Source organism: Mixophyes fleayi, chromosome 3, assembly GCF_038048845.1.
Source record: "Mixophyes fleayi isolate aMixFle1 chromosome 3, aMixFle1.hap1, whole genome shotgun sequence".
In the NCBI taxonomy this organism is placed as follows: domain Eukaryota; kingdom Metazoa; phylum Chordata; class Amphibia; order Anura; family Limnodynastidae; genus Mixophyes; species Mixophyes fleayi.
In genome coordinates, this window is record NC_134404.1 from 77457357 (window position 1) to 77479345 (window position 21989).

General features: G+C 41.1%; 1 long non-coding RNA gene across 2 annotated transcripts in view; it reads left to right on the forward strand.

The window, feature by feature from the left end:
- The window catches only part of LOC142142692 (uncharacterized), a 42186-nt gene extending 20532 nt beyond the window's left edge, over positions 1-21654 (forward strand). Inside the window, exons 1-3 of one of the 2 annotated variants that reach the window (XR_012689285.1) lie at positions 8266-9597; positions 18447-18479; positions 20415-21654. This is a non-coding gene — a long non-coding RNA (uncharacterized LOC142142692). Of the gene's footprint in view, positions 1-8265; positions 9598-18446; positions 18480-20414 lie in introns of those variants that run through there. The other variant, XR_012689286.1, reaches the window with a different exon arrangement.
- The last annotated feature ends 335 nt before the right edge of the window (positions 21655-21989 follow it).

The window sequence follows — 21989 nt, forward strand, 5'->3', positions numbered from 1 at the left end:
GCCTTGGTTGGTTCATAGCTGACAATTTCAGTTTTGGGGTTTAGCGGTCCTAGATTGTCAGACTAAGGAAAAAAACGTTTGGAACATATTTGTATCAACAATGTTACAAATATCTGTTGAGGTATAAATATCAAAAATGACAATACTTGTATTCAGGGCGGGCTGAAAATTTTCACCGGCGACCGCATCAGCACACAGGCGGCCGCATCACATGACAGGGGATGCGGCCGCGTCATCAATGACGCGGCCGCATCCAGTTTTATGCGATGCGGCCGTCTGTGTGCCCCCCGGCCATGCCTCTCCCAGCCCGCGCCTGCTTGTATTCTCCTGAAGTACCTCAACAATTTAATTAGTTTCTAATAAAATATTGGTTCAACCCACAATATGGTTGACTCCACTGTATGTAGGAGATGGATTCACATTAATTATGTTTTTCCATATATCAGATCTATGTTGACAATTGAGATTCCTGGATACTTATCAACTCTATGCGCTAGACTAAATTTTAAAATAGCAGAGTATTGTATCCTTATTCATTGACCGAGTTTCTGTTTTGTCTCTTTGGAAAATCTTGAAGAACTCTTAAAGAACTCCTGTCTCAGCAAAAATTCTCATTATTGGTTTGTGATATAAAGTTATTTGCGCGTCATTCTTATTTTGAAGAATTGGGCCTTTTACATCTGTGTGACAGCCCCTGTGGTGTTTGTGTATGATTGAATGGAGCAGTAGGATTGTGGACACACTGCTCCAGCTACATCACATCTCTCCTGATGCAGGTTGTGGGGGCAAAGTACATTTCCACATAAGCCAATCCTCACAGGAATATGATATAGGCACAAATCTATAAAAGAGGAGGGAGGTACCAGCAAAAAGGGGACAGGTGAAGTTAATCTTGTGCATATGAGTAGTACATGAATGTGTTACACATGAACAGGGGGAGGGGCATTGACACTGACTTCTTACTGGTACAGTGTGATGTTGTCAACAAGCGATGCTTGTGAACTGTTGAAGAGTTAGAGCTCGGGAACTAGAGGATGAAGAAATCCCACAAGCAATGTCAAAAAGCATATACTTTATTTTGGTAACTTATGAGTTTTCACTTTGCATGGAGCTCTCTTTTAAGACATTTTTGAATAAGTTTCTGTGGTATTGTTTCAAACATATTATAAATTTATATCATCATTGCACTGGGAAAAATAAGTTAATGTTATTTTTGTGGCTTATTTAGGCATATTCAAGTGTCATGGGTGGTAATTTTGAAGCTTTGGTAAATCTTCAAACTTTCTACCTGATGTCTTACGATGTCCTACAACGGATGATGTTTACTGAGCAGAGAGTAGATTTATTTATTATGTAACTCATGACTATAATATTCTCCACTTTTTACTACAGTTTTTCGATATTTCTCTTTTAGAAATGTCCCTTGCTGTCTTAACTTGTCATTAGTATGAAAGGGGCATCCTAAGTAGATTTGAAGGACATTCTAAACCTTATTTCTGGTCTGTAATCCATGATAAAAGTGCAGCATAAAAGCAAATAAAATATCTGCTATCTTTTACCATGGGAGCAAAGGAATAAAAGAATGCTCTGTGACCTAGAAATGCACAGGCTCCACATAATTTAGAAATTGCATCACGACAAGCAGTCTTGGAATATACAGTCATTGCCTCTCAGTTTATCAGAATAAACTCATCAACACATTAGTTTATTAAGCGGCTAAACACTGATTTTGGCAATTACTTGCTTTTAGCTGTGAAACAGAAGCTATTAGAGATGCCACGGAGACTATAATGACTTTACCTACTGCTGATGTTCAGAGAGGGAGAGAAATAGATGCTAGCATCTCTTCTTTATGCTCCATTTAGAATTAGATACAATACACCCAGCAGCTTAAACAGATGTGCAGTGGCCTTAAATTCTAACTTGTAAGGAGGGAATTCACTGATAATAATAATATGCAATAACCATTAAGGTTAGGATGAGGTGAGCTAAAAGAACCCTACAAGCCCTCCAGTGTAAATAAATGACAGCAATAGCCTTTTTAACACATATCCTTATTTATGGAATTGTGGGTGGAGACATGCAAATCACAGCATTTATTACCTTGTTGGCCATCCTTGCATCCAGACCTGCTAGTTTACTGGATACAGCCGAATAGGTAGAGACATATATTGCGAGGCAAGATTATTTTTATAGCAGATCTGTGTGATTACCTACTGTTTTAAGAAGGCTATTGCAGTTCATTTATATACAGTGTAAGGCTTTTTGGTTGTTTACAGGTTATTCTACATGGAGTTCATATAGAGCAATTGTTCCTTATCTTACACTAAGCACAAAACGGTTGTATGTATGCTGGATATATGGCTCTAAATATTTGACTGTATATGTGATATCATCCTGTAGTTCTGGTTGTGTAGTAGGACTACCTTCTGGACATATAAAAATAAATTTCATGTCTCCACCCACTATTCCTTATATATGGATTAAATCCCTATTTTTTTTTTTTGTTTCATTACTGTATATTCTTTTCAAATGGAGCGTTTTACATTTTTTATATACTTGAGTTGGCTGAGGTCAATCACCCTGACAAATATCAAAATATATGTTATTATTATTATTATTATTATTATTATTATTATTATTACTATTATTGTTATATACTATAATATATTATTTGGTGGACCTACGTATTTAATTGTTACATTTACCAGCAGCTTTGCTGCATTTTTTAATTACTGGATCCCATTTATTTCAGAGATTACTGTAGTCGCCCTATTGTTGTGTAAATGATCAAAACCATTGCAGGTACATTACTCCTTAAATGCTCCTCAAAAAATATTCTGACAAGTTTTTGTTCCCGGTTATGCTGGCAACACATGCTGCAATATTGCCGGGGATACCAGCAAAGTGATACAGTAGCTCTAAGCCAGTCAGATAATATTTGGGCATGTCTAAAAATCTAGCTGACATTAACCACTGTTAGTCGGTGTTCAATCACTTGCCAACTGCATTACCAGGCCCCGGTGATTCCAACTTGGCCACCAACATAAGTGGCTATATTGTTGCTGAATAAGTAGGCTGAGCGGTAATATTGGCCTTTATCCAGCACTACATGAAATCCATATGTTATAGACCCGATGAACATTTCCTCTTACTTTGTATGGTCTTTCTAAGTGGAAGGTCACTAGAAATTAGAAAATGACAAATTAGAAGATATTTAAAAAAATAATGCCATGATAAAACAAATTTAAGTTGCAAATACAAAAATACCAATTAACATGTCTTGTTATGTTGCTTAAAAACATTAAAGTTGCTTCTCACCTTTTATTATTATATCTAGAATGATAGATTCTTAAGTTTTAAGTGGAAGGAAAATGTACAAATTCATAACTGTGTTCCTATTTAAGAGATCCATTTGAACTTTAAAAAGCAAAGATTTTCTAATGGGATTCCCTATTATTAACCATGGGCAGACTTGTCATTTGTTTATACATATAAATCCACTCACAGATTCTTAGGAATCTCGATTCCAGTATTTAGTATTTAAAACTAAATTAAGAACAGAAAATACACCAAAATTTTTAGTTGAAAAAAGTTCAAAAGTTTTGTCTGTCATCTCACTATAAAATAGAATTTAGTTCTTTTTGAAAATAAAGTATTTACTAACAGTGGTTGAACTGTTGTGCACTGCAAGCAGGATGCAATGGTATCTTAAATGATGTAGTGACAACAAGTTGGCCATAAAACCAGAGCAGACCCACAGAAATGGGCTCAGTGATTACACTCCGGTGCGCTACATGTAGGAGGAACCGGACAGTAACCTCAAAGCAAGTGTAGTGACAGCGCAAAATAAAACATACTGTAAACACTGTTTATTTGGACTGTAAGGCACATTCACATTTTAAGAAATTATTTTATGTCTTAAAAGTGCGATTTAAGGTCCAAATATACAGTAATATTGTTCTTCATTCAGGATATCTCCAATTTCATTATTACAAGATTCCCTTTCAATAAAATGAATCATATGGGGCATATTAAATTCTTGGTGGAAATGCCAAAAATCTTGCGGTGCACGCACTATTACAGTTATTACGGTAATAGTGCACGTAAATACCGTTATTACGGTAGTTTTCACGCTGAGCCGCGAGCTGAAATCCAGCTATTACCGTAATAACGGTATTAGTTTTAACGCCGCGGAAAACGGCGAGAATTCAATATGCCCTTATGAGTTTGCTAATTTAACTTTTATGTATCATATAATAGTGTAATAATAGTGCAACTATACAACAGTGCAATATATTATACTGTATAATTTATATATGTATCCTCCCATTAACATCTTATAGCTAGTTTTCAGTATTTTTACTAATGTCACTAATTATTCACTTTATACCATGAAGATGCCAAAAATGTATGCCCTAAATACCTGTAGTAACTACAGTAAAGATGAGAAAAATAATATGTTTGGAGATAGTAAAACTTTGGCACTTTGGTGCACCAATCCATTTCTTACTGCCAATGGAAAATTTACTGAAAAGTCTACGAAAATGCCAGAGACTGATTCCCAGACAAGTGCACTGTGTCAGGTACAGTGTACACTGAGAACCTGGCAGACTTGTGCCTATGATGTGAACAGCAATGAGCACAGACTTGAAGCACACACAAGTGAAGAGTGATGCTGGCTCAGTATGTATACCCTTGTATCTCTAGCTGCAAAAGAACCAAAAACTTTTTGTTTTTTTGTAATGAATTTGTGGCTACAGTTTGAATTGTAATTTATGTGAAACTCTGACAAACACAGGCCAAGAGTCATGCTAGCAAATTATGTATACACAGGTATCTCTCGCATCAAGGTAAAATATTTCATTTAAACAGATTCATGGCTAAAGGCTTGAATTGCCATGTTCATTAAACACTAACACAAATTATGGCGTAAGATATTTTAGACTTTTTAACTACACGCCTGTCTCTCCAACAGTTAGCTGATGAAATTATATACATATACTGTATATCTTTGTGTGCTTTTCCATTTCAGATTTGAACCTGTAGAAGGATACATAAAAACTGTGCTATTTCCTGAGAGTCCGTTACTGCTCTCTGGTAGCATTGAGGGTCCGAAGGTGACGTAAATATGCTAATGACCATTTAATACCTTCCTTTATTATCACTCACAAAGGGTATGTTCTAGTTTAGACCAAGCTCTGTTTGAATATCTGCTCGATTTACTCTGATGTTAGTAGTATAATACAGGGATATTCAGTCTCTTCTAAGGCATTACGTATTTTTATTAACAATAGGTATTTTCAGTAACAGTCTTTACACATATAATAACACAGTGTACAAAGCATATTATATTTTACATCAAATACAATGCATTGCCTACTTCAGCTGTTTTATCGATGTGTAAATGTGTCTTATTTCATCTGTTACTAAGTTAACATAGCAGTACTATATGTGTGTATGTATGTATGATTATGTGAGTGTGGAAATAACGTATGTAAGTTAATTATCTGTATGTCCTCTCGGTGTATGTGTGTCTGTATGTATATGTTAATACGGAGAGACAATATGCACAAGATGGAGGGCAGACCACATGGCTGGGGCGGATTAGGAACTTAAACTGGCCTTGGAAATAGTTTTGAAGTGGCTTCATGTGGGCGGGACCAAATCAACTGGAGGTGGGGCAACACAAAGTAGGCGGGATTTAGAACTACTGGAATCTGCTTGTAGTAACATTTAGAAAAACCTAGATGTGATGACTTAAGACACAGTGGGGGGTATTCAATTGACGGCGGGATCGCCGAAAATCCAGCGCTCAAAGAATATTACCGTTAATACGGTAATTACTCGCTGGATTTCAAAAATTACCGTATTAACGGTTTTCCAGTGCAGGATTACCGTATTAACGGTAATATTCTTTGAGCGCGGGATTTTCGGCGATCCCGCCGTCAATTGAATATGCCCCAGTGGGTGATTTCTGAAGCAATGCAGGGGAAAAGCTGCGAGTCCTGAGCTATAAAAATACATGAATCCTTTTGCATGATCTGTGACTGGTTTATGCCTCTGTGATCCAACTTGTTTAGTTGCCTACTAACACATCCTTCCAATATTCCCTTCATAGAAACATATCTGACATTGTTTGATAAGTGTAACTATTACGAAACACTGAGCAGCATATGAGCACCTTATTGTTGCATCTTCCCCCTGACATCATGAGATGCAAAATACCAGTCAAAACTCTCACTTTAATATAGAAAAATGTGTACTGTGTGTTTAAAAAAATGCATTAAAAATAATTCTTATAATAAATGGTTAACTGTGTGATTACCACAAAGGTGAAATGTTTCAAGCATCTGCAAGAAAACGCTTCTTAACAATTGTAACACTTGTGTATGAGCCCTAAATGTGAGCCGGATCTCACCACTCATAGTGCAGGCGACTCGGGCTATTCCCGGGTCGGACCTGGGAATTACCCCACCAAAAGTCCCGGGTCTAAATCCCGGGTTTTCATACACGGGATTGTTCACTAACACCATTCATACTGCGCCTAAACCCACGTCGTCTGGGCTTGCCCTGGCAAAAACCCGGGTTTTTCATGCAGTATGAATGGGGTAAAAGTGATCTGAGAATCTGAGATTGGGACCAATGCAAAGTAGAAGGCAGGCAATGGAATCAATGCAAGAACCCATTAAGTATCACCAGAGCTGGAATAAGGCTCTGGGGGGGTGGGGGGGGGGGGGCTGCAGCACTTAAGACAGTGGAGAAGGGGGGGGTCATCATTATAGATATATTTTAGACAGATACACAGGCAAAACTGTGTGAACTACTGTTAGTTGCACGCACTACTGCCCTCATGAGCAGTATAATGTGAAGCAGGACATACCTTCCAGTTGTCCTTGTGGTCAGACCACATCCTGACTAAGTGAGACAGTCATAAAAATTCAGGACTGTCCCACCAGATTCAGGACAGTTGGCAGACTGTCCTGCTCTCTCCAACCTGTGCTTGTCACTTTCACCACCTGTGGCTGCTGGTGTCTTTAGATCAGTTGCTGCTTGTCTGGATCCTGGAATGTTGAATACCCTATTTGGAAAAAAAATGGGTACATAAAATTTAGAAAACTCCAAACAGTCTTGGGGCTAGATTTTCTAAGCTGCGGGTTTGAAAAAGTGGGGATGTTGCCTATAGCAACCAATCAGATTCTAGCTGTCATTTTGTAGAAGGTACTAAATAAATGAAGGCTAGAATCTGATTGGTTGCTATAGGCAACATCCCCACTTTTTCAAACCCGCAGCTTAATAAATCTATCCCTTGGTGTTAAATTAATAGCACCCACATTTTATAATTAGGCTTCTCACCAGCCCTAACATTAAAATAATAGTACTCACATTAAATAAATAAACCTATATTCCTCCAACCAACCCCAACATTAAAGTGATAGTATTCCCATTTAATATATAAACATATTTCGCTCCCCCTCAAACAAACCCAGCAATAAATTAATAGCATTTACATTTAGTATAACCATCTCCCACAACCATCTCCGACATTAAATAATTAATATTCACATTTAATATCAGCCCCACATTCAATTAATAGCCCCAAACCACCCCAGCATTAAATTAAAGGTCCCATCACCTCATCTTAATTTAATAGACTCCAGTATCAAATTAAATTGCCCCACCATTACCACAAAAATAAAAAAGCACCAAATAAATAATTAAACTCCACCAATAAATTAATAGCCTACCTCCCACCCATGTACTACTAAGACAACACCTATTTCCTCACACATTATAGCAGCCCTCCTCCTTTCCTTCATGCATTATAGCAGCCCCTTCACTATAGTTTTGTATATGCAGCCCCCCTCCCTACAGTATTCTCTGTGCAGCCCCCTTCCCTATAGTTTTACATGTGCAACCCTGCTCCCTATAGTGTTCTATAGGCATCCTCCCCCTCCCTTTAGTGTTCTATATTCATCCTCCCCCTCCCTATAGTGTTCTATACGCAGCCTCCCCCCACCCTATAGTGTTCTATATGACAGCCCCCCTCCCTTCCCTCATATCACATAATATATTAAGATCCCTCTCATTCTCTCATACATTATAGCAGACCCATGCCCTCCTTCACGCATTATAGCAACCCCCCTTGCCCTCCTTTATGCATTATAATAGCCCCCCTGCCCTCCTTCACACATTATAGCAACCCCCCCTGCCCTCCTCTGCCCTTCTTCACTCACTATAGCAGCCCCCCCCCCTCTGTCCTCATTCACACATACCAGCCCCTCTCTGGCCTCCTTTATACACAGCAGCCCCCTCCTCTGCTCCCCGTCATACACAGCAACACCCCCTCTGCCCTTCTTCACTCACAGCAGCCCCTCATCTGACCTCCACAACACATATCAGTTCCCCCTCTGCCCTCCTTCACACATATCAACCCCCTCCTCTGCCCTCCTTCCTACACAGCAGCCCCCCTCTGCTCTCCTTCACACACAGCAGCCCCCTCTCTGCCCTACTTCACACTTACCTTGTCACAGTTGCTGTGAAGATTCCTCTCTGTACACATGGAACGGCACCTGTCTCATGGTACACGTCCCATGTGACCTCTCTCTGTACAGGGACTGGAGGCAGACAGGCAGGCTAGGAGGAGGACTGAAGGAGGATCCAGGGCTACATTAAGTAAGATGGCTGGTCCCTGAGGAGGGACCAGTCACCTAGTAATATACTGACACCTCAGCGGTACCTTCATCTTAATTAAAAATACTGGTCTGTCCACTACACATTTTATTTTATTTTTCCTTTAAACGCAAAAAAAACCCAGAAGGCCTCCTGAGGCCATTGGCCTACCTGGAAAAGTCTTGATAGGTTGTATGGCCAATCCGCCCCTGTCATATGGTGAAGGACATAGACAAAACAGTAGCACATAGTGCAATGGTGGCCATCTTTAACATCACATAACCCACTGACGGCCATCTAGTCTATTGTCTGCATATACCGTTCAATCATCCCATGTCAAACAATTACAGTTTGTCACAACCTGCATCCTGCAGCTCCTGTCTGCAGTTACTTTGTTGGACCTTTTGTATATATTGTATCCTGCCTGTAGTGCCACTGTCCACCAAAGGGGCCACTGTGGTACTTAGACTGCTCTTACCTGCCTCATTATTGCTGGAAGCTTAAACACCTGCTTCTGGCCTATATAAGCCTGCCTGTCCCAAGAAACTTTTGCCAGATCATCAAGTCACTCAACCTGATGGGAAGCAATCCTTTGACTCCTGTTCCTGGTTATTCTTGCCTGTGTGCCTGACCTTGTGAGTTTGTTGTTCATTCCACTGCTGCAGACACAGCTCATCATCTATCTGGTTTCCTGTGTCATATACCTGTTTGAAACTCTGTGCTTCTCAGTGTAACCTGTACAGCTTACTTCCACCGTTACCTGCTGTCTGCTTTCAAGTGTTTCAGCATTACCTGGCTTCTGAGTCTCAAAACCTCTTCCAGAGTTATCCAACCCTGCAACCTTCAGGCTACTCATCTCACCACCTTTCCAGAGGTATCCAACTCTGCAATCTGCAGGCTACTCATCTCACCATCTTCATAGAGGTATCTAACCCTGCAACTCACAGGCTGCTCATTTCTCCACCTCCTCCAGAGGTATCTACCCTGCAACCCTCTGACTACTGTATCTCTCCATCGCGTTACAGCATTGCCTATTCCACTGTTAAGAACTGTGGTTATATTACTGCCTTACCAGTTTTGCATCTTGAACCGGTATTACCTGTGTTTCTAATAAACCACTTCATTCACTTACCTTCTCCGTGATCTTACCTTGGGAACCCTGACACAGTTTTAGTGCATACTCAGCCTTATTTTGCAGCCAAGACTCTTGGGGGTAAATGTATTAACCTCTGGTTTCTTCAACTCCCGCGAGTTCAGCGTCTTCGGCGCTGCCTTGTAAAGGGAAACGTCCCTTTACAAGGCAGCGCTGCTTTAAATTTAAGCGCCGAAGACGCTGAACTCGCGGGAGTTGAAGAAACCGGAGGTTAATACATTTACCCCTTGATGTAATTCAATATGTTGAAGCAGAAAGAATAGTGAAGCCAAATAAAGATATGTATTCCTTAGTGAAGTCATCCTAGTGAAAGAGAAATATTGTATGATTATCTCAGTGTTTTTACAGTTCACCCCCAAAAGCTTGGCAGGGTACAGGATGAAGCAGGCCCATTCGATCTTAAGAGATGTTAATTACAAAAGGCCTCTGTGGGAGGAGACCTGTCCAAGCAAAGGCCTGTGCAGGTCATATTTGTACTCGCTGTCTCTCTAACGGCAAGCTGATGAAACTATATACATATATATCTTGTGCTTTTCCATTTCAGCTGTGAACATAAATGTAGTATTACTGCATTTTTACATAGTTGAGGACATTTATTGTGTTTTCAAAATCTCCCTGGCAATGGTCAAGATATATACTATTATCTGCTTTGGTGGACATATTTATTTCACAAATGACTTACTCCCAGCTAAGTCCAATGGTAATTTCCCCCTGCTCATACTCCTCGATCTCAATGCTGCTTTTTGACGATCATTCTTTTCTTCTAACCATCCTTCACTCCCTAGGTCTTCACGAAACAGCTCTCTCCTGATTTGCCTCCTACCTCTCTTTCTGCTCTTTTAGTGTGTCTGCTTCTGACTTTTCCACCCACCAACTTCCCCTTTCTATTGGAGTCCCACAAGTCTCTGTCCTTGGCCCTCTGCTCTTCTCTCTCTACACCACCTCTCTTGGTGAACTCATTGAATACCACCTCTATGCTGATGACAAGCAAATCTATCTTTCCTCCCTTGACCACTCTCCCACTGTCCTATGGTATCTAACTGTATCTCTACTGTAACTACCTGGATGCCACAGCGCTTCCTGAAACTTAACATCTCCAAATCTGAGATCATCATCTTTCCTCCTGCCAATGTTGCTATCCATACCAATATCTCCTTCTTTGTTGACAACATCACTTTTTCTTCTGTCAACCAAGCCCGCTGCTTTGAGTCACCCTTGACTCAGCCCTCAGGTTTACCCCTCATATCCTGTCCCTCACCAAATCCTGCACCTTCTGCCTCCGTAACATTATGAAAATCCGTCCCTTCCTCTCTCAGGAAGTGTCAGGCGCCGTCCGCACGGCCGCCTGACTGTGTGATCGCGCGTCTGGTTGCTAGGCAACCAGACGCGTCATTTCCGGATTCCCCCTGCCATCCATTTCCCCCGCAGTATGACGCGCCCCGTTGCTAGGCAACGGGACGCTATGTATTCCCGGCGGCAGACATGACAGCGCTCAGCGCTGAAGCTGATTGGATCCTCACATTATTTAAACCCCTTCCTGTCCTCTAGTCAGTGCCAGAGTATCAGGTCTTCCTGCCTCCAGCGTTTCTGTGTACCAGTTGCTATATTGTTCCTGACCTTCCTCGTGCTGCCTGTGACCCTTTTGACCCGGACCGTTTGACCACCCCTATCTGGATTCTGCCTTTGTACTGCGCTCCCTGAAGATTACCGACTCGGCTTGCCTCACCATTCTTCTGGATTTCCCTTTTGTACCTCCTCTACCTGAACGTTGCTGAACCGGCCTGTCTGACACCCCCTTGTATCTCGCTGTGGACTCTAGGAAGGACCGCGACCTGCGTGTCCCTGCAGCGGAGTCCATACTTCCTTGCGGGGGTTCCTGGTGAATACCAGGGGCACGTTAGACTCCGCGCCTTCCTCTGAGTTGCGCCAACAACAGCAGGTACCTTCTACCAGTCATACACCCACTACAGTCGTGACAGGAAGCAACCACAATCCTTGTCCATTCACTCATCATTTCTCTTTTGGACTACTGCACCCTCCTTCTCACTGGTGTTCCTCTATCTCGCCACTTCTGACCTTCAATCCATACAGAATGAGTCTCATCTTCCTCTCCCACCGCATATTTTCCGCTTCTCCTCTGCGTAAAATCCTTTCATTGGCTCCCTATCTGTTTCAGAATTCAGTTCAAGCTCCTTACCTTCACTTACAAAGCCCCTACTAACATTTCTTCCCCCTTACATCTCTTGTTTTGTTAATATACTTGTAAATCAGTTCATCAGGACACTGAAGCATGGGTGGGCACTGCTGAGCTCTTTATTCAGCCATTTGCAGACTCTGGGTACATTGCACACTGGCCACACCCACTTCCCAGCATTCCCCATGGTCTTAGGGACCATCACTAAAGATTCAAGCTTAAACATATAAGGGAGTGTCTACAAACATTAAGCATATCTAATGCAATAACATCACATCTTCTTTTCTTTAAAGATAAGCCCTGTATCCTTCAGTATAACAATTTAACGATATAACATTAAGAACATCATCTAACACGTTTCAATGAGTCTCTCAGGTCTGCGTATTTCTCTTATGGGTCTTTCACACAAAGTCTGTGTATCGTCAACCATGTTGGACCTTTCTTCCATCATGGTTTGTTCACCATTATCAAGTCCATCATACATGTCAGATGAAGGGTATTCTTCAGTCGTGTTGCCATCACTATGGTTGGGTTGAGATCTTAAATCGACCCGATTTCTTCTTACTTCTGTTCCACGATCTGTACGTACAATATAAGATCTTGGTGCTACTTGTGCTTGCACAATACCTTTCTGCATCCAAATGCCTTTCTCATGATCTCGGAGACGGACTTGGTCACCTGATCTTAGATCAGATAAGCTTTTTGCTCGCCTATCATGGTACAGTTTCTGTTTCTCCTGTTGACGTACCTTACTCAGTCTCACCAATGCTGAGTTATGCGTATTAAGCAGTTCATCACTTATCGGAAGATTTGCTCTAATCCTCCTTCCCATCAGCATTTGTGCAGGAGAGAGTCCATTCTGTAGAGGTGTACTGCGGTAGATTAAAAGACTTTTGTAGAAATCTTCTTTGCCGTCTTGTGCTTTTTTCATTAGACTCTTTACAGTTTTTACTGAACTTTCCACCAACCCATTTGACTGTGGATAGTGGGGACTCGATGTTGCATGGACAAATTCCCACTCTTCAGCAAACTGTCTAAATTCAGCGCTGGAAAACTGAGGTCCATTGTCAGTGAACACTTCCATAGGAACACCATGCCTTGCAAAGATTGACTTCATGCAACTGATTACGGCTTTACTAGTAGTTGTAGGTAGAGTCTGCACCTCAGGGTAATTAGAATAATAATCAGTCACGACAATGTGCGTTTTTCCAATACAATCAAACAAATCTGCGCCTACCTTCTGGTATGGTCTCTCTGGCACTGCATGAGGACTCAGCGGCTCGACTTGTTGCTTTGGTCTGTACGTAAGACACAGTTCACATGTAGCTGTTGTCTGTGCTATGTCCTGGTTCATTCTTGGCCAATACATCACTTCACGCGCCCTCCGTTTACATTTCTCTTCTCCTAAGTGGCCTTCATGTATCTTGCACAGCATAATTTTTCTTAGTCGTGCAGGTATAATAATTCTATTGCCTTTGTAAATAATACCATTGACAACCGTAAGGTCAGTGCGGTACATCCAATAATCATGAATAGACAGTGGGCACGCATTTTTTTCTGCTGGCCATCCTTTCAGAATGATGTCTTGTAACACTTTCATTGTGATGTCTGTCTCTGTTTCTTTTCTTATTTGTTCTTGTCTTGCAAGAGACACAGGTAGAGAAGCTACAATCAAATTAACATATGCGTCGATCTCTTTATCCATCAGACTTTCAGAACCTTCACTTTTGTTCACAGCACGGGAAAGTGTGTCAGCAATGTACATGTATTTACCAGGACAGTACAGCAATTGGACATCATATTTCTGTAGTCTTATAAGCATTCGTTGAATTCTCATGGGACAGTCATGTAACGATTTAGCCATGATAGCTACCAATGGCTTGTGGTCAGTTTCCACTGTAAACGCTTGACCATACACAAATTGATGAAATCGCTCACATGCATATGTGATTGCTAGAAGTTCTTTTTCTATCTGAGCATATCTTGTTTCAGCACTTGTCAATGCTCTTGATGCATAGATTACCGGTTGCCATGTATCCTCATGTTCTTGTAACAACACTGAGCCTAGGCCAAATTGCGAGGCATCTGCTGAAATTCTTATACTTTTTGTAGGATCAAAGAATCTTAGTACCGGTTGCTCTGTGATGGTCCATTTCAAGTTTTGCCAACTTTCTTCTTGTTCATGTGACCACATCCACTCATTATTTTTGTCCAACAACCATCTTAGAGGTGCTGTTTGTTCGGAGAGTTGAGAAATAAACTTTCCTAAGTAAGTAATCATTCCTAGGAATCTTCTCACGTCGTCTTTGTTGTTAGGACGTTCCATGTTTATTATGGCTGATATTTTCCTCGGGTCAGGCTTCACACCTTCCTCCGAGACCACGTCACCCATAAAGGTAAGTGTTTTCACACCAAATTCACATTTGTCCTTGTTCAGCTTTAGATTCACCTTCTTGATAAGTTCCATTACTTGTCTCAGTCTAGAATCATGTTCTTCTTTTGTAGATCCCCAGACAATAATGTCATCCATCATTGTTTCAACACCTGGAATGTGTTCAAAAATCATGTGTATCCTTTTGTGATATACTTCTGGAGCAGACAATATCCCATATGGTAGTCGAAGGAATCTGTATCGACCTTCTGGGGTATTAAATGTACACAGCATTGAGCTGGCTTCATCTAGCTTCATTTGCCAGAATCCTGAAGATGCATCCAATTTACTGAACCATTTTGCTCCCGCAAACTGTGACATGATTTCATCTCTGGTTGGTAGTTTGAAATGTTCTCTTTTAATAGCCTTATTTAAATCTCTTGGATCCAGACATATTCTGAGTTGTCCATTTTTCTTTTCAACAATTACTAAGGAGCTCACCCATTCAGTAGGCTCATCAACTTTCTGTATCACACCCAAAGCTTCCATGCGGTTTAACTCCTGTTTTAGTTTTTTCTCTCAGCGCAAATGGCACTTTTCTACAGGGGTGTATCACTGGAGGAACTTGCGTGTCTAGATTTATCTTATGCTCGCCAGGCAGACAACCTAAACCTTCAAACATGTCTCTGTATTCTGTAAACACTGATTTGCATTCATCTTCTACTTGTGATGTCACCATGAAAACTTTCTTTATCAAGTTAAGCTTCTCACATGAACTTAATCCTAGAATCGGTTGTACATCTTTATCCACAATCAGTAGAGATGTTTTGAACTTTTGTCCTTTGTAGCTCAGGGTCACTAGGCATGTACCTTTCACAGGAATTTCCTCCCCAGTGTAGCCTGTAACTTTCACATTGGCTGGATGAATTTTAGGTTTTACTCTAAAAGTCTTATAGTCTTGAAACGATATCAAATTCACCTGCGCACCAGTATCAAGCTTAAAAGGAATGACAATCTCGTTCACTGTTAAAGGAACAATCCATTCTTTCTTGTCTGTACTGCAAAGTTCAATACAATTCACAAAAAAATCTTCAGACGTAGCTTGTTCAACGGCATGCACTTTGTTTGTTTCACTATTGGTTCTACAGCATTTGGCAAAGTGATTAAGTTTACCACATTTCATGCAGGTTTTACCATAAGCAGGGCACATTTTAGGATTGTGAGTATTTCCACATCTGCTGCAGATTTTCCTATTAGATTGCATTTTAGACTGCTTCATTTTAGAGAATGGTGGTTTGCTTGGCTCTGTTTTCTTCACCACATGTACAGTAGTATCAGATTCCTTGTGTAACTGTTTGGCTTGCAGTCTGGTCATTTCTGCAGATCTGCACATAGTCATTGCCTTGTCTAGTTCTAGGTTTTGCTCTCTCAGCAATCTTTCTCTGAGTCCATTATCAGGTATTCCACAGACAATACGATCTCTAATCAGTGAGTCCTTTAAATCACCAAACTCACAGGTTTTGCTGAGTGATTGCAGTTCTGTAACATACTGATCAAATCCTTCTCCAGACTTCTGATCACAGGTGAAAAACTTATATCTTTCATATGTCACATTTTTCCTTGGCACAAAGTAATCTTCAAACTTTTGCATTATAGAAGATAGCACCATATTCTGCCCTTCAGCAAACTGAAAACTGTTATAAATGTCCAGCACATCCTCTCCTATCACATGGAGGAAGATGGATGACTTTGTTTTATCCTCCATTGCATCAGCTCCACATGCAGCAAGATATATATTAAACCTTTGTTTAAATCTTTTCCAGTTTTCAGACAAGTTGCCAGACATGAGCATGCCTGCTGGAGGAGACAGCCTATCCATAGTTACTCACTGTTTGATGTGACCAGAGCACAAGGCAGATATTCAGACACTGCGTGTCACAGCTTTACAGACTTCTGCAGGATCCTTTCACACTCTGAGCTCTAGCAGTCCAGTTAAAACTTCTTCTGACACCATGTTTTGTTAATATACTTGTAAATCAGTTCATCAGGACACTGAAGCATGGGTGGGCACTGCTGAGCTCTTTATTCAGCCATTTGCAGACTCTGGGTACATTGCACACTGGCCACACCCACTTCCCAGCATTCCCCATGGTCTTAGGGACCATCACTAAAGATTCAAGCTTAAACATATAAGGGAGTGTCTACAAACATTAAGCATATCTAATGCAATAACATCACATCTCTGACCTTGTTTCGAGGTACATATCTACTCGGGCCACTCCGCTCCGTCTCTGACCTCCGCCTCAATTGACTTGTTATTACTTTCTCCCATGCTCGCCTTCAAGATTTCTCCATGCTACCCCTAATCTTTAGAACTCCCTACCCTGTCTCACTCGACTCTCCCTTAACCTTCAGTCCTTCAAACACTCACTTAAAACTCACTTTTTCAAGCTCTCCTATCCTACCACCCTTTAACCATTCTATCCATCACCTCTTCTTGCTCGTCTGCCATCTAAATTTTTCTCACAGTTGATCCTACTGTCTCTTACCACTCCTCCCTTTAGAGTGTAAACCCTCGCGGGCAGGGTCCTCTCTACCTATTGTCCCATGTCTACCTCTTGTCTCTCATACATCCTGTCACCTATTTTGCTGCACTCTGCGTAAGTCCCCATAGCATTTCTCACACTCATCTGTGCTACTGACATGTATTGCTTCATCTATTTGATACTTGCTTCTGTATCCGGCGCTACGGAATCTGTGACGCCTTATAAATAAATTAATAATATTAACAATAATAATTGATTCATTTATATACACTTAATGGACAGAGGAAAAGAGTTTGAATTGTTCACTGCCTAATTAAAATATTTACGTAAAAGGCCATCACCTGCATCTAATGGAAAAGCGAACTTGCAAAACTTTTACGGATTTTTGAAAGAAATAGAGCAGATTAAAGTAACATGATGATGATCATAATGATGGCAGTGTAATTATAGACATCTGGCTAATGCTACCTACCTGAACAAATAACACTATATAACTAGACTCACTAGCGATGCATGCAAAAAGACAAGATAAGTGTTCACATTTTCACCCACTGGCCCAGTTCCTTGTTCCCCAACATGTACCTTGCCACTGCTCCCTAGTTTTACTAATAACAGTGCATAGAACAATACCTATGATAGCATGTTTGTCTAGCAGAAGCCCCTAGAATCACATGAAACTATATGATATATATGTTTGAAAGTTACATGATCCACATTTATATGGTCGACACCATAATATAGACAGGGTTGGAAAGCATTGTTAGGTCGACAATTCTAATGTGACAGTGTTGTGAGGTTGACAATTCTAATGTAAATTGTACTGTAAGGACGACAATTCTAATGTAGTCAGTATTATTAGGTTGACAGTACTAATGTAGACAGTATTATTAGGTTGACAGTACTAATGTAGACAGTGTTGTTAGGTCGACAGTTCTAATGTAGAATGTATTATTAGGTTGATCATAATATCCCTAACCATATAATACTATATACATTCAAATTGTCAACCTAATAATACTGTCAATATTTGAAATGTTGACCTTATAATGCTGTTGATGTTTGTATTGTCGACCTAATGTTGTCGACCAAATGAATGTCTAGCCGTCGACCACATACTCCAGAAAACACAGATAGTAAAGTACAACCGATATACAGTATGTTGAAATTCCAACTATGCTGAATCACTTTGCTCATGTCTACATATGTCATGTAGTAGAGTATGTTTATTTTAATACATTTAATAATGCACAGAAAAATGGACATTCATATAATAACAATATCCATTTAGGCTGTAGATTTCTTTTGATATTGTCATAACTTACACATAATAAATACTAGGATTATTTTCCATTTCAAATATTTTCTGAACAGCTAACTGAGGCACTGATCCCTGATAATTGTAATTGCAGTTTTATTACCAGATGTGCAATAAACTAGTCAAAATAAATGAGTACAAAATGTATTATCGGAATTCTAACAAAATATCCATTTAATTTTGTTATATTGTAGGTCTGACATCTAGTACAACACATGTGCCAAACTGTAAGTAATATATCCAGTGTGCACTCATAACCTAACTTCCCTACCGGATAAATAGATTAACCTACAACAGATATCATGGGTGGGAGATTAATATTGTACAGGTGTATTTAACACCTCCCAAATATAAATGAAGATTTATTGTAGTCTGTGCCTGGTTCAAACTGAGAATTAAGGATCTTTATCTGTCTGCTTCGTTCTACAAGAAGTCATTTCTACATAAAGTTAATTTCTGTATTATAACTTACCATAAGGGGTTAATACAGTACTGTAGTCAGAGGTCAAGCTGGGTTACTTCACAAGCAGGCAGCAGGAAAGTAAGACAATGAGAATCAGCATACAACGTAGCAAGGAAATTGGAACACAAGAATTGCAATGATCCAGCAATGCCTGCTTGCAAGAGGTTAGTATTTTGGGGTAGTTATCAGGATTGCCAGCTACGGCTGCTTCTAGGGCACATGATCCCCATAGTGGCCATTGGGGGTGTAAATGCAGCACAGCACCTGTAAGGACCTAGTGCAAAAAGAGTCAGATCATTACATTACCTTTTGGGATATCACTGGCGTCATCTATGTATCCATGAGTTATGTTATATTAAAATCAAGATAGGCAATCCAAAATGCTATACGAGCACTGGTGGGCACCTTGCTGCAGAGTCGCTCTGCACACTATACTATAAGTGATCAGTGCTCCTGCGCAGTGCAGCATTGGATGGTGGTCCCTAAGACTGCTCAACCTCCAGCTTTGTGCTGCTTGGCTGTCAGGGCCCTGCCCAAGATCTTCTCCAGTTTTGTCCAGGCTACCAAGCTGCATGATGATGCAGAGCGCTCCGCAGAGGGCACGCCTCCTCCTGGACAACCCACCAGCTTCTTCTCCATTTTAGAGCTGCCTATATTCCAGATATTTAGATAGGAATTCTCTAATATTGTCAGCATGAAAGTTTTTTCCTCTCTCTCCCCCTCAGCCTGTGAATCTCAAGCCCCCCGCCTGTCTCCCGCACAGCCTGTGAGACTCTCTCTTTTCCCCTCTTTCCCCTTTGTCACCCCCTCAGCCTGTGAGTCTGTTTCCCCCTCAGCATGTGAGTCCTTCCCTCCCATTTGTTGCCCCCTCAGCCTGTGAGTCTCTGTTTCCCCCTCAGCATTTGAATCTGTCCCTCCCATTTATCTCACCCTCAGCTTGTGACTCTCTGTCTCCCCCCTCCTCCCCTCTGTCTCCCCCCTCCTCCCCTCTGTCTCCCCCTCCTCCCCTCTGTCTCCCTCCTTCCATCTGACTCTCACTCAGCCTGTGAGTCTCTCCCGCCATCCTCTCTGGCTAATAATTTAATGTGAGTAGGGGCTATTAATATATTAGTGTGGGCTATTAATTTAATAGGGATAGGGGCTATCAATTTAATGGGGGTAAGGGCTGTTAATTTATTGCGGGTGGGACTATTAATTTATTGGTGGGAGCTATTGATTCAATTGTGGTATGATTGTGGTGGTGAGGGCTATTTAATGGTCATAATGGTACCTTTTAATTTAAGGTACAGCCTAGTCAGTCTATTGGATAATCAGGCACTACATGTGTCAATACTAGGGAGCCCTGAACCCTGTCATGTGTCATTTGCAGAGAGTGCTTAACCCTAGCATGTGAAACCTCCAGAGGGACCAGTTGCCAGCTCTGCTCTGACCTCAAGGCCTTAGAACTAGCTACCTGTTAGGACTTGCATATGATTTGCATGTGATCACTTTGTTCTTTTCCCCGCTTGGTACGTTCATATGCATGATGCCACAATATTCTGGTTCATCTTGTTCACTTTCTTGACATCTGGGGGTGGCCTGTGGAGCAGTCACTGTTGGATGTATGCCCTCTCCAGACTGGGGAGCTCTCTGAGGCACGTCCTCACCTGTTCAGCTTCTTATTGGCAGTGATAGCATTTACATGCCAGCTTCTTTACAGTTCATTCCTGTCTCCTGATCCCTGGCTCTGCATTATAGTGACTTCTGGTTCCTGATCCCTGGCTCTGCATTACAGTGACTTCTGGTTCCTGATCCCTGGCTCTGCATTACAGTGACTTCTGGTTCCTGATCCCTGGCTCTGCATTACAGTGTCTCCTGGCTCCTGCTCCCTGGATCTGCATTGCAGTGACTTCTGGTTCCTGATCCCTGGCTCTGCATTATAGTGACTTCTGGCTCCCCATCCCTGGCTCTGCATTATAGGGACTTCTGGTTCCTGATCCCTGGCTCTGCATTACAGTGACTTCTGGTTCCTGATCTCTGGTTCTGCATTATGGTGACTTCTGGTTCCTGATCCCTGGCTCTGCATCTCGGTTGGTACTAGTTCCTGACTCTACCTTCTGGATTATGGTGATTTCTGGCACAGACTACTCAGCTTGGTTTTCAGACAACCCCGCCTTCGGCAGCATGCTGGTCACAGGTAGCTCTGCTATAGTTGCAAACTGAGTACTCACGGTACAACAATACTTCGATTCACACTGAGCTCTGGGTCTGTCTCAGTAGTGCCACTGTTCTTTCAACTGTTTGTGCTTTTTGTACTGTTTTACTATCTGCATGTCTGCATAACTGCCTCAAGTGAACACCATTTATACCACAAATTGTTTGCTATTATGAACCAGTGTCAGAGATACTCCTGCATTGCCAGTTTGCCAGAGATACTTATGCATTAACAGTGACTGTCAACTGACAGAGATTTTCTGCTGCACCATGTACGTCTATACTTGCCTATATATTTACCTTGTTACTTTTGTGCTTCAGCTATTATCCTGCATATGATTATTGCCAGTCCAGTACTGTGACTCTGTTGTTATTCCTTGTCTGCTGCTGAGTTTTAATTAACCATCTTTAACCACAAAACAACCTCATTCTTCCTTCCAGTGTATCCCTAGCACAGCCTCCAGAAGCTGGGGAGGGTACCCAGCCAGCAGAGGGTATGTGATGGTTCACCAGTCTCTTGTCTATTTGGAGTTCTTGGACTGTGTCTGCTTTTCCCAGACTATGAAGGCCCTTAATAATAATAATAATAATAATAATAATAATAATATATAAAAAGACCAAATAATGTCTGTCATTTATTTATTTATTATATTTCACTTTCAAATTATCCATGTTACCTCTGATAAATATTGTAGTTAATGACTAAGAGTGAGAAAAAAGCTGAATTTCTGCCAGAAATGAGATGATTGGGAAAGTCCTGAAAATGTGTCCTCAGGGCACAAATGGTGTTAAGAGCACTTTGAGTCTATTGAAAGCTTTTGCTAATATGAAAAATGCTCACCCCGTCACTCCTGTATTGGCAGCACTGCTGTGCTTTTCTCCACTCAGAGTAAATAATACGATTACAGAGAACGTGGAGAGGTAGAAAGCTGACGTTTCAATCCTATTTTGTATCTCTGGAGCCCCGCTTAATGTAATATTATAAGTGCATCACCAGTCAAAAAAAATGCAATCATTTATTTTTCTTGCTGTTGTCCTCCTGTAAGACTGCCCTCCTGAGTCCATCACTTCCCCACCTTTA